This window comes from Cornus florida, unplaced genomic scaffold (genome assembly GCF_030987335.1).
Source record: "Cornus florida cultivar Cherokee Brave unplaced genomic scaffold, ASM3098733v1 CherokeeBrave_3.0.0_Hap2_Chr09, whole genome shotgun sequence".
Taxonomy (NCBI): Eukaryota; Viridiplantae; Streptophyta; class Magnoliopsida; order Cornales; family Cornaceae; genus Cornus; species Cornus florida.
Window position 1 is genome coordinate 64,925,435 of NW_026775579.1, and position 12,974 is coordinate 64,938,408.

Here is a 12,974-nt window from a genome sequence, read left to right on the forward strand (position 1 = left end):
GTCATTTCTGTATTTTTCGTTTTTCGATACTATTCACTTTTTATCTTTTTCCCTATTTTGTCTTTTCCCGGTTTCTTTTTTCGCTGCATAACCTCACTTTTTATGCTCGGATTTGATTCCTGCTTTGCATTCATCCATGATATTTATTTTCCAAAATATCTATATTTTTACTTTTGTAGAAAAGCATGCTAGATGTTTACTTTAATTTCTTGTAAAGGGCATTGATGCATAACTTATTGGAAAATATTCTTGACTTTTGGGGTTTTAGTGTAATTCTGAAAAGTAATTATTTTTCGTCTTAGGGACCTCTTTGCAATTTAATTTGGAAGATATTTTGAAAAATGACCTTTTTACAATTTTTGAAAAATGTGACAAGTGTCACATTCTCATGGTGCCACTTGTTGGCATTGGGGTGAAAAGACTTGGAAGCATAATCTTATAACACATGGAGGGTGGAGATTCACCCATTTGTTGGCCTGGGATTGGTGCACTTATTAGCTTGGATGGTTGACAAGTGTAGACTTAGGATTAAGCCTAGGAATGAGCCATGGTTTGGTGACAAGTGTAGGCACCAAAATGAGTCTTGCATTAGTGTGTGAAAGAGGTAGTGTAAGAGCACCTAGTGAGTGGAGGATAACTAGATCCTCCACTCACCATTTTTTTCACTTTATCTCTTTTATTACACTTGTTCTTCAAAACCTTAACCTAGCCACCATTGAAGAAAATCTTGGTTAAGACCTTGTTCCATCATTTTGGCCTCCTTACACTTACCTTAGACCTTAAACCTTGGGAGGTAAAAGTTCCTCTCACTCTCCTCTACAAAACCCTTGAAGGATCTAACCTAACTCCTAGTTTTGCTTTGGTATCTAGAGATTCAATTTTCTAGTGAGGTAAAGGGATTTTACTCTCTTTGAGGCATGAGTATGATGACCTATTGATCTATGATTTTAAAGTATTTTTATGTCATTATTGAGTGTTTTACATGCATAGAAGAAAATAACTTGTATTCTGCCCTTAAACTATTTTAACTTGAAATTAATCTTGTCAAATTAAATATAAAACATGAAAATATAATCAATTAGCTTCCATTTAGTTTTGGTTTCATATAATTTGGATTTAAAATGAATTAGTTATGAATTTTTGAAATTGCTAGCTAGTTGTTGGAAATTTAAATCTTCCCCTTATTTGGTCCGGAAATGAATTTTTATATAGAGCTGTGGTGCTTCAATTGCCTTACAATTTTTACTGGAACTTCCCCAATGGGTCTTACACTACTCAGAAGTTTTTCACGATTTTAGAGCATGTCTAAATTTTATTAAAAATCTAAAACTATCTGCTGTCCATGTTTGTATTGTAGCTGGAAAACATATTTTTAGATGATTTATTTCATTAACCTTTTGATATTGGATCATGGCTTAAATTTCTAGTTTTACACTCTCATATGTTTACTTCCAAAATAAATTAAGTTTGCCAAATTTGGATATCAAATGAATTTTTCATGAATTTTCAAAGTTGGAAGCTACAGGCTGAAAATGTGTTTTCTGGGCAGAATTTGTTTTGAAGTTGTGGGTCAAAACTGTTTCAATTGGGAAAATATTTTGTTAAACTAAATTGATATTATCAAATTATAGTGTTTAAGCTTTCATTGGGCTTTGGATTCATTCAATTTGGATTAGAATTAAATTTTTTATGAATTTTCCAAGTTGAAGATAACAAGCTAAAAAATCTGTCTTGCGGATCAAAAATTTGGGGCGATTTCATTTCGGTGGTAATTGGGATTTTCATTCCAATTAAGGTAGGGGATGATTATAGGTTTATGTGGTATGTGATTTATTGTTTTTGATGCTTATGCTATGTTTATGCATGAAATCTATGATTTAATTTAATTAGTCATTAATTAAAATTTTAATTCACATAGTTGTATATTGCGTAGAATTAATTAATGACTTGGCATTTAGTTAGGCCTTGACTTGATATTAGTGATGAACTTGATATGTTCTTTAATATATATTAAATTGAGAATATTTGGATGAATATTGAAATCAAGAGAATTTTTTTTTTTTATTTAGTTAATTTCTGTTTTACTATTCACGACTTTAATTAAAGTATTGATATGGTAATTGTAATGACCTTAATATGATCTTTGATATATATTAAATTGAAGTCATTTGGAATTAATTTGAGATCTAGAGAATTTAATTATTTTAATTAATTAAATTCTATCTAATTGCTCCATGGATTTTGATGTGGTCCTTGTGAAGGTCGCTACACCATATCAAGCTTGAGACTGTGTGGATTTTAAGGCGAGGGCAAAGAGTTTTACATTTATAGAAGCCACTATTACCTTCACTATAAATATAGCTAGGGCGAGTAGGGATCGTCCTAAGGGATTGTGAGGATCGAACAAGGTCATGGAATCGCTATTAGGGCTAGTAGGTTGAATGATCAAACAATTGGTTGGTTGGTTGATTAGATAACAATTAAATTAAACTAAGTAATAACAAAAGAATACAATTAAGAGTAAGTAAGAGAGAGAGAGATCTTGGAGTTTAAAGATCACCACCAAGCAATGCATTTCTATAACGTTGACAAGTGACTAATGAGGGCAAATGGTGTGTTGCAATATTGAAGTGTGTGTGTGTTTGGTTGATTCAATAAGCAAGAATGATTAGTTAAGCATGTATTGTCTAAACATCATGTGAAAGGCACAATATATCTAAGTAATGAAGCATATATTGTCTAAACAACATGTGAAAGGCACAATAGATCAAAATAAGTCATTAATCCTTTCATTAAGCTCACAATCCAAATACAACACAAGGTTAGAGACATATGCTTCTTGTATTCAAAACCTTGGATCATCAAACAATAAGCATAGATTGTCCTCCCATTTAACACTACACTACAACTACACTACATCTACACTACTAGCATGAAAATAAACTAGGGGAGAGGCACAATCCATCAAGTAATAAGTATAAACCATCAAGAAAATCACAAGAGCATTCTTTTAAGCACTATATCTTGACAATCTCCAAATCTATAACATCAATACACATAGACATGCATCAATAACACAAAATCTAGAGACAAGCACATGAACATCTATTCTAGCATACATAAACACTTGGATAGAATGAAATGATCAACTGGAAGTATCAAACCACATAAATCATTGAATAAACAAGATCTATATATATCAAAGTGTCAAAACATTAATTACAACACTAATCTCTCAATAATACACAAGATTAAGATATAAAAAGCATGCTTGGGGCTAACTCTAGCCCCAAGAGGATGTCTAGCCACTTATGGTGATGTTGCTCCAACCCTCAAGGGCTAACTCCATGGAAGAAATTTGCTCCTTGTTGATGAAAAACTCCAATGGTGTCTCTAGCATCCTCCTCCTCTAAGCTTGCTCTCCAAGAGATGATATGAAAATGATATTGGCTCCCCTTGTAAAAAGCAATCCTTATCCTTATATAGGTAGGTCAAAATGATACCCAAAATGAGCTTGGGTCGTGCACAAAATATTCCCTAATGATTGGACAAAGGACAACTTTCAATAAGATGGAAATTTAACTTTTTCGCACTGGAGGAAGTTCGATCGATCAAACCTTAGACTTGGATCGATTGAACTGGCTGAAATCCATCGAACTTAGGCTGGATCGATCCAACTGGTTAAGCTTTCTGAGAAAAGACAAATCCGAAATATTTTGGGAGATATTTTTGGGAAAAGTACAAAGTGGTTAGTGTGTGGTACAGTTGTGGATATGATCAATCATTTGAATAAGGACAAAAGTGTTTGATCGATCGAAGGGTGGTGTTGGATCGATCGAACTTTTGGACTTTATGCTTTTGGGCCAAGGTTTGGATCTATCTTGAAGTACTGAGATCGATCATTGTTCGATCGATCGAACCTTGAACTTGGATCGATCAAACTTTGCTGCTTCCCACCTTTGGCTTCATTTGCTTCCTTCTTTCTCCACTTTGCTCCTTTCTTTGGTTAATCCAAGAATTGCTTTAATTAAGCTCTTATTTGGCTTAGTTAGCTTATTTTCGGGATAAGTACCTGAAAATGGAAATAATACGAAATCAATCTAAAATGGTAAAGTAAGATAGATAAAGGTACTAGAATGCCTAAGCTTAAGGGGTTTAAATACGCACTTTTCAGCGCTCATCAGATTTAATTATGTTTTGGAAGTTGTTTCTATATTTAAATCATGGACTTGGACTTGTTGTACATTCACTTGGTTACATTTTGAGCATTGGATAACATTATTGTTATAATTAGATTAATGAGTTTACGTTTTCAATATTGAATAACATTATTATAGCGTGTAACGAATCACACACTAAAGATTCGATATTTGTCATGCCATAGTAGTTGTGAACTTAGAGCATGTATTGTATGTGTTTCCAAATTTGGTTGTGCATAGTAGATAGTTGATTATCTTGTATATACATGTTGATATATACGTTGTTGCATAACTTGTTGATTTTGAAAACTTGGGGATGTCGTTGTATGACTACGGCTAGAACATGGTTCTAGTACGGGGGATTGTCCATTTACAAGTCTAGTGCGCACATAGGAAGATTACCCATGGGCTAATAACCCTAAAGTAACTATGGTGTCGATCTGATCCGGCGTGATGTTCAAGTATCCACCTTATTTGATTTTGCATTTCATTTCAAATTAATAACTAGATGATATCGTAACTTGTTGTTCCTTATTTGATTTCCCATTTTGAGTTCCAAGATGTTGACTTTGAGAAATCATGCTTTATGTGTTGTATTAGAGGTTCCAATAATGGTTAAATTGCATCAATATTGTGATTTGCGTTTTATTGTTCTAATGTGGCTTAGGAATGATCCTATAGATTCAATTGGAACATAGACGTTCGGTGGCATGACCCACTTTAGTTGTTTTCGTATTCTAGATTTTAGGTTGATAATTTTGAGAATCTATGTCTTGTTGCATTGTCTAGCATGCTTTTATATCGTTTAATTGCATAAATATTGTAGTTTATGATAGAAATGATCTAAGGTAGCTTAGGATGCCCCCTGAGTCTCACTTTGACATAGATGTTAGGTGGCATGAGCCTTGATGCGACCTAACGTGTACATAAAATAATGCACAACACTTTAGGTTTAGAATTAATGTCAAGTGGGCATCATATTTTATAATTTATAAACCGCTAGACACTTATATTATGTAGTATGAAATGAAAAAGGATCGAACCTAAGAGACCTTTGGCTTGGATTTAAATAAGACAATTGGTTTTAACAAGTGATTACCATAAGAGAGAGAAAATAAAGAGATAGTTGGTTGATTAAGCTAGCGAACAATTAAATTAAAATGCAATGAAAATAAACTAAATTAGAGTTAAGGGTTTAAGAGATAGAAGAGAATTCTTAGGGTTTATTGGAATCACCACTAAGCTCACGCAATTAACCACTTGTTTTTCATTAATGGGGAGAACATTATTGCAACTTAAATGTAACTTCAATCACTAAAACAACTTGCAATCAAGTATGCATGAATTATCAAATGTAAGTATGAATTGTCTACTTAATGACATGTAAACTAGGGTGTAGAACAACTTATCAAGCCTAAGCATACTCCATCAAACTAACCATAATTGCATCTAATGAGAACATACATTAATCAAGAGGACAATGGAATTTGCATATAATAAGTCTGGATTATTAATTCAAGCAATGAATTGTTTACCTACTGACAAGTAAACTAATTTGTAGCACAACCTATAAAAATAAAGTATAACCCACCAAATTAATCAGCAATCCTATCCAATAAAACCCATGCCATGGCCATCACTAAACCCAAATAATAATGGAATCTAGTGTTGAGTATAATCCTCTAATCACACATAGACATGTAATTACATAGAGAATTAATGAAATAATTAATCTTTAACATCTATTCAAGAGCATAATCCTAGATTAATTATACATAGACATATAATTAACATATAGAGTTAATGGAAGAATTAAACCAACACAAGCCATGATTTGTCAAATCAAGCATATAAATAGGAATCACAAGGCCATAACATTAACTACAACAATATATTAATCTCCTCAAAAATAGAAATACAAGGGTTTAGAAATACATAAACTTAGGGCTCAACCAAGCCCTAAGTGGAGATCTAGCCCATCATGGTTGTGGTGGTCAAGGTGCCCACAAGATCCTCCTCTATGCTTGGCTCCTTCTTCTTCTTCCTTGAAGATCTAGAGAGATGAGTGTGTAGATATTCTTTTCAAACCTTGTGCCTCCACTCTTCCCTCTCTTCTAACCCTCACTTCGTTCTCTAGAGAGAAAGTGATTTTTTTTTTTTTTTTTTTCCGTAAAATCAAAACTCACTCATAATAAAATAAAACTCTCTTAAATAAAATAATAACTAATCATAAACTAATGATTCGCTGGGCCTTAAGTAACAAACCCTATTAAAGCCCATAAATTATAAAAATAAACCCAAAAAAAACAAAATCCCGTAGCCAAGTAAACATCAATCCCGCAACGCTGCCAGGTGCTGGGGGATCGATCCCCCAGCCTTGGGGATCGATCCCCAGGGGGTATTTTTGTGCACCTTTTTGCCAATAGTGGGGGATCGATCCCCTATAGTTGGAAATTTCCTTTAAGCCTTATTTAGCTCATTTTTGGCCCCGGGCTAATCGGTTTGCTTTTTGATCGTTGGGAACATCATCAAAGGCCCGGAAAAAGGTAGAATTGACCACTTTTGAAGGTTAAACGCACTATATGAACAATAGGCTGTGGTCTCTTTTTGCCATTTTCTAAGCTTTTTCCGATTGTTTTTGCTTGACTCTGAAAATTGCGGTAATAGACCAATTTAAACCCGTTTGAACTTTATTACCCTGAAATACACATAAACATAAATTAGGACTAAAACGTGAAAGTAAGTGTAATGACCCGGTCTTTTTCCTCCTTTTCCATTTTCGGTGATTTTCTTTTTTCTTTTTGTTTTTTTTGTTTTTTTTTTTTTTTTCTTATTTCGTCTTTTACTCGTTATCGTTTTTCCTTACTTAACCTCACTTCGGGTGTTCGGATTTGATTCCGGTTTTGTATGCATTCATGATACTTGATTTTCATGACATTGGTATTTTCACTTTTGTTGAAAAGCATGCTAGTTGCTTTTATTTTTCATAAAGGGCATGAATGCTTACTTTAGTGTAATTATTTATAACTTTTGGGATTTTAGTGTAATTATGTAAAATTATTATTTTTCATTTGAGGGACTTTTTTGCAATTTATTTTAGAAGATATTTTGAAAAGGACCATTTTGTAATTTTTGAAAAGTGTGACAAGTGTCACACTCTCATAGAGCCATTTGTTGGCATTTAGGAGAAGAGACTTGGCACCATAACCTCTTGACATTTGGTGGGTGGAGATTCATCCATGTGTTGGCCTTAGATTGGTGCACATGTAACCATTGATTGTTGACAAGTGTAAACTTAGGATTAAGTCTTGGAAGAGGCATTGGATTGTTGACAAGTGTAAGCTTAGGATTAAGTCTTGGAAGAGGCATTGGATTAGTGATAAGTGTAAGGCCATGATGTAGTCTTGCATTATGTGTATATGAGAGGTAGTGTAAGAGCACATAGTGAGTGGAGGATCTCTAGCCATTCCACTCACCATTTTTACACGTTACCTTTTTCATTTCATTATCTCACATGAACCCTAACAAATCCACCATTGGAGGAAAGCTTAGTTCATAGCTTACCCCTTCAATTTGGCTGACTTCCATACACCTTAGACTAAAAACCTTGGGAGAGAAAAGTTTCCTCTCATTCTCCTCTTCAAGAACCCTAAACTTGTTTTCCATTTTATGCTTGGTAGCTTAGAGAATAGAGATACAATTCTCTATTGAGGTAGGGGTGGTAGTATGTTTATTTTCTAAGTGTTTTGAAATCCTTTGGGGTTTAATATATATTGTATACATGCTTTTAGAATTGTAGTATTGCATACTATAGGAAATCCTTACGATTGACTTAGGATTTCATTGATCAAGCATGTATGTTGTGTATATATCTTGAGTAGGATTGTTGAAGTTGTATAGAATTCTTAATGATTTGAGTTACTGTGTTATTGCGATGGTAATCCTACATTCTAGTAGATTACTATTGATAATCATAATTGTTTTAGAAGTTATTTGCTAAAATGTAAACATTTAGTATATATGGCTTATTGTTGAGGCATGCTTAAATTGATAAGTTAATGATATTGTTTTGTGCATCATATCATGTTAATAACTTGTCATCTATCATGCCATTCTAAACTTAGAACCCTAAGACATGGTTGTGTGGTTTCGAAGTTCTTGTGCTTTTAAGGTGGTTGATATGCCTTATTATTTATATATATAAGTTTTGAACTTGATATATATTTTGGATTCTCTTAGGACATGGTTACTAGTAACATGGCTAGAGTTTAGCTCTAGTGCGGGAGGTATGAGTTCTCCCCAATTGAGATAATGCGCACTTAGGGTGGTCTTCTCTGCAGGTTAATACCCGGAATAACCGTTGAGGTCTCGGCAGAATTCCGAGCTTAGGTGTCCAAGGATTCCACTTTTTGATTTCGCATTCATTTCCAAGTTGACAATCAATGTTATTTGTAACTTGTAAATTTTGTTATATGCAATTTGATGTTGTTAAGTACATCCATTTTGATATTGTGTTGCTAAGAAATATTCAAGTTAGCTTAAGATGATCCCTTAGAACACCTTGAACATAGACGTTAAGTGGAATGCTCCCTTGTATTCGTCTATATTGATCTTGCAATGATATTGAAACTTTAGGATATACGCATATGCTTCTCCTACGAGTAACTTGATTACTCACCCTAGTGGTTTGGGTTATTTTTCAGGTAAAGAGGCCATGTTCTTGGATGCTTATCATCCTTAGAAGCTTTTGAGCTATTTGAAGCATTTTTGTATATTGAAATACACTTGTTTAGCATGCCTTCCTTTTGGATGTTAAATTTTGTATACCATGGATGTATGGTATTGTAGAAGCTAAGATGGCTTCCTTGATATGTAATGTATATCTAAGAACACTTGAAGATGTCTATTTTGTATGCATAACATGAGGCCAAGTGCCATGTACATTTATATCACATGTATGCTAGTTTAATCCCATAGTTTGTCTTATGAAATTATGAGAATTCGAGGTTTGACAGGTCGTATTTTGTATATGACATGCTATGTGACCATGGGCTATTAGAACATGTGTATTTACTCATTTTACATATGTGTGCATGCTCACTTTGGCACACAACACCATTCTTGATGAAATGAACACTTAAAGTAACATTCATTTACACATTTTTGCTAAATCAGACCTCAAGGGAATTTTTGGTATTTCACTTAAAAAATAAATGTTGGTCTTGACATGGTTGACCAAAAAACATGATTTTAAGGGGGCTTACTTCACAACTTTTTTTAAAAAAAGGCCCAAAAAGTCCTCAAAATTGCATTTCAAGGTTGCATTTCAGGTGCAGCCTACAGCATTTCGAGCGCTCCAAAGGGGGTTCGAGCGTTCAAAGATGGGGCAGAGAGTTTTGGGTCTTGGGCATGTACCGTTCGAGCGCTCGAAGCCGTTGCACGAGGGCTCAAAGTACTGTTCATAGGTGTGTGTGTGTGTGTGTGTGTGTGTGTGTGTCTTGGTTCAGCACTGCACCTCCGACTTCAAATTGTCATATCTTTCTCGTTTTAACTCCGAATTGGTCCATTCTTGAGTCTAAACTGACCGTATCGAAATAAGCTTTCCAATGGTACCAATTAAAGTTTCAGATTCCTTTTATAGCTTAAGATATTCAAATTTTAGTGGAGGGGTGTCAGTTTTTGGCTCGAACCGGGATAGAGTTTTTTTTCCTTCGACTTCAAGACTTGATATCTTTGCCGTCCGGACTCTGAATCAAGTAATTCTTGAGTCTAAATTCATTAATTTTTCATTGTCTTTCGAACGGTGTACTCGGTAGTACTCACTTTTATGATAGAAATGACCATTTTATCCTTGGGTTCCTTTTTGTCCATTTTTGAAATTTTGTTTCCGTATTTGTTTTCTTTGGGTTTCATGATCTCATTGAGGGTCTCTTTGGTTTCCTAGAGACATGTTGTATCCCTAGGGATGTCGTTTCATCTTTCGCTTCCGCAATTCGGATCCGTTATCGGGACATCTTTCGGTTCATCACTGACGCACCGGGTTGAAAAACCTTGGGCCGTCACAGTAAGATAGATGCAAGGACTAAAATACCCTAATTTAGGTGCTGAAATGTGCAATATTTAAGCACTTATCACGCCCCCAAACTTAGATATTGCTAATCCCTAGCAATGAACTACAGTATGAAAATAAAACTAACATATATACAACTATGAACTAATAAAGCAAATAAAGATAACACCACTTTCGTAGGGATCACGATTGCATTTCGCATATGCAACAAACCTTTTAAACCCCTAGGTTACCCTTAGTGGACGAGTGAAGTTTCGTGAGGGTTTCCAGAAATGGTACCCACAAACATCAACAGCTCTTTCTTACTTGAGAAACAACAACACATATTAAACAAGTGTTAAAAGTAAACTACTTTAAGTATGCAAATTTCTACCATTTCTAAGCTATTCTCAACATTTCAACATCATGTAAGCAAAAATGGTCCTCCACACATCAAGCAATTAATCATGCAAATTGAATCAATTCTATTATCCTTTTTGAGTGAACCGGCATCAAAATGTATTGCTATCCTAGCAAATCAAAATAATGACATCATCTTACCCTCAAACTAGCGTTATTCAATCAAACAATTTTATTTTATTTTATTTTATTTATTATTATTTTTTTTTATGTATGACCATGTGCAATGTCCAAGTTCCTTAAGCTCTCTAATCACCCCATGTAACAAGCGTTGAGCCAACGACTCCCAAACCAGATGGTCTTAGGGCGTTAAGTATAAAGACACTCCTAAGGGCGTAATGATTCGGAATGGCTAGGCTACGAACTCAAATTAATCATACATCTTACATTATTTCCTTGTCTTCCTTTTTAATCAGTTGACATGTTAAAAGAATGCAGGTTGTTTATTTATTTTATCAACTAAGCATGTACCCCACAAATTGAATGCTAGTGTGCGCAAGTGCAAGTGTAAAATTCTAGAATCAACTCTCAAAACATTTTCAACCAATAAGATGATGTGTACCACAAGAGCAAACATGATATCAAAAAATAAAAATTTACCCCTAAATGGCATCCTAGAGCATACAAGAAGTATTAAACTCTAACAACTTATTTTTCAAAGGCACTATGCTTCAAAAATTCGAAATCATTGCCAAATACATCTCAAATCTCATCATGCATTTAAAACTCAACTTAAAATAGAATGAATCATGATGACCTTACCCCCAAACTTAAACTGTACATTGTCCTCAATGTGCAATGAGAACAATGAAAAATGATGGAAAGAGTATACCGTGATGGCAAAGACTATGAAGTTCGACAATGATCCAATAGGAAAGATATCTCCCCCAAACTTGAATGCAAAAACCTTCTGTATAACCATACTAGCAAATTCAAATTAAATATCACATGGGATAAGCAATGCATACGGTCCAAAACAATAGATAACACGATGCAAAGAGATAAGAAATGAAACCCTTTATAAAATATTAAAACATGCATATTTAAGTATAAGGGCATACCGGTAACACATATTTTTTATTTTTTATTTTTATCATTATTATTAGTATTTTTTTATTTTATTATTATTATTATTATTATTATTATATTTTTTTTTAACAAAACAAAGAAAAAAAAACATGTACATACAACTTACAAAATAAAAAAAAATAAAAAAAAAAAATGGGCTAAGTTTAATGTCTCTAGTGAGATAGAATGCTACTAGGAATTTTTTTTTTTTTTTTTTATTTAAAATAAGTCAATTCAATTTTTTATAAAATTATCAATGCAATTGTTTTTAACAACAATTCAATTGTTTTTTATTTTTATTATTTTTTTTTGAATCAATTCAATTTTTTTTTTTTTTCATTTTTTTAATTTTTTATTTTTTGTTATGTATTTTTCTTTTTATTATTTATTTACTTTTTTGTTATGAATTTTTCTTTTTATTATTTAATTTAATTTAATTTAATATTTTTTTTATGTACAAGCAACAGAGAATGGCGAAGCTAAAATCGCCGGTTAAAAGCGATCCACAAGGTCGCCGGAAGGAACCCAGTAAGAACCAGCCGAAATCGCTGGAAAACAGCGACCCAGCCGCGACGCCGCAAAGACCCAGCCGCGATCGCCGGAGAAAAGTAGCGACCAAGCCGAAATCGCAGGAAAACCCAGCCGCGATCGCTGGAGAAGAAGCAGCCGCGATCGCCGGAGAATAACCAGCGGCGACACCGGAGAAGAAGCCAGCCGCGACACCGGAGAAGAAGCCAGCCGCGACGCCGGAAGACGACCCAGATGCGACGCCGAAATCACCGGAAAGAAGCCAGCGGGAATCGCTGGAGAACGAACCTAGAAAACGGCGCTGCTGCTGTTTTTTTTTTTAATTTTAATTTTTTATTTCTTTGTTCAGACCTACAACCCGAAACAATTACCCTCGAGTAGAAGAACGGCGAACCACAAAATCGCTGGAGAAGAACCCATTCCAGATCGCCGGAAAGACAAAAGGCGAGTCTCAAACCGGAGGCCGAGTCTCAAACCGTGGCCGAAGGAAGAACCGAGAACTATGGCGCCGGAATTTCACGCCTTTGACACCGTGAAAGAGAAGAGCGAACAGTGGGGGCGAACCAAGAAATTGGGATTGGAGGTGGGTTAAGGGTTTCGCAGGGAAAGAGAAGAGTTGGTAAGGGCAGATGAAGGAATTGGGAGTAGAGATTTGAAGGTTGGGCAGTGAATGGAGAAGAAGAGTGATTTATTTGGGGTTGAAGGTTGGG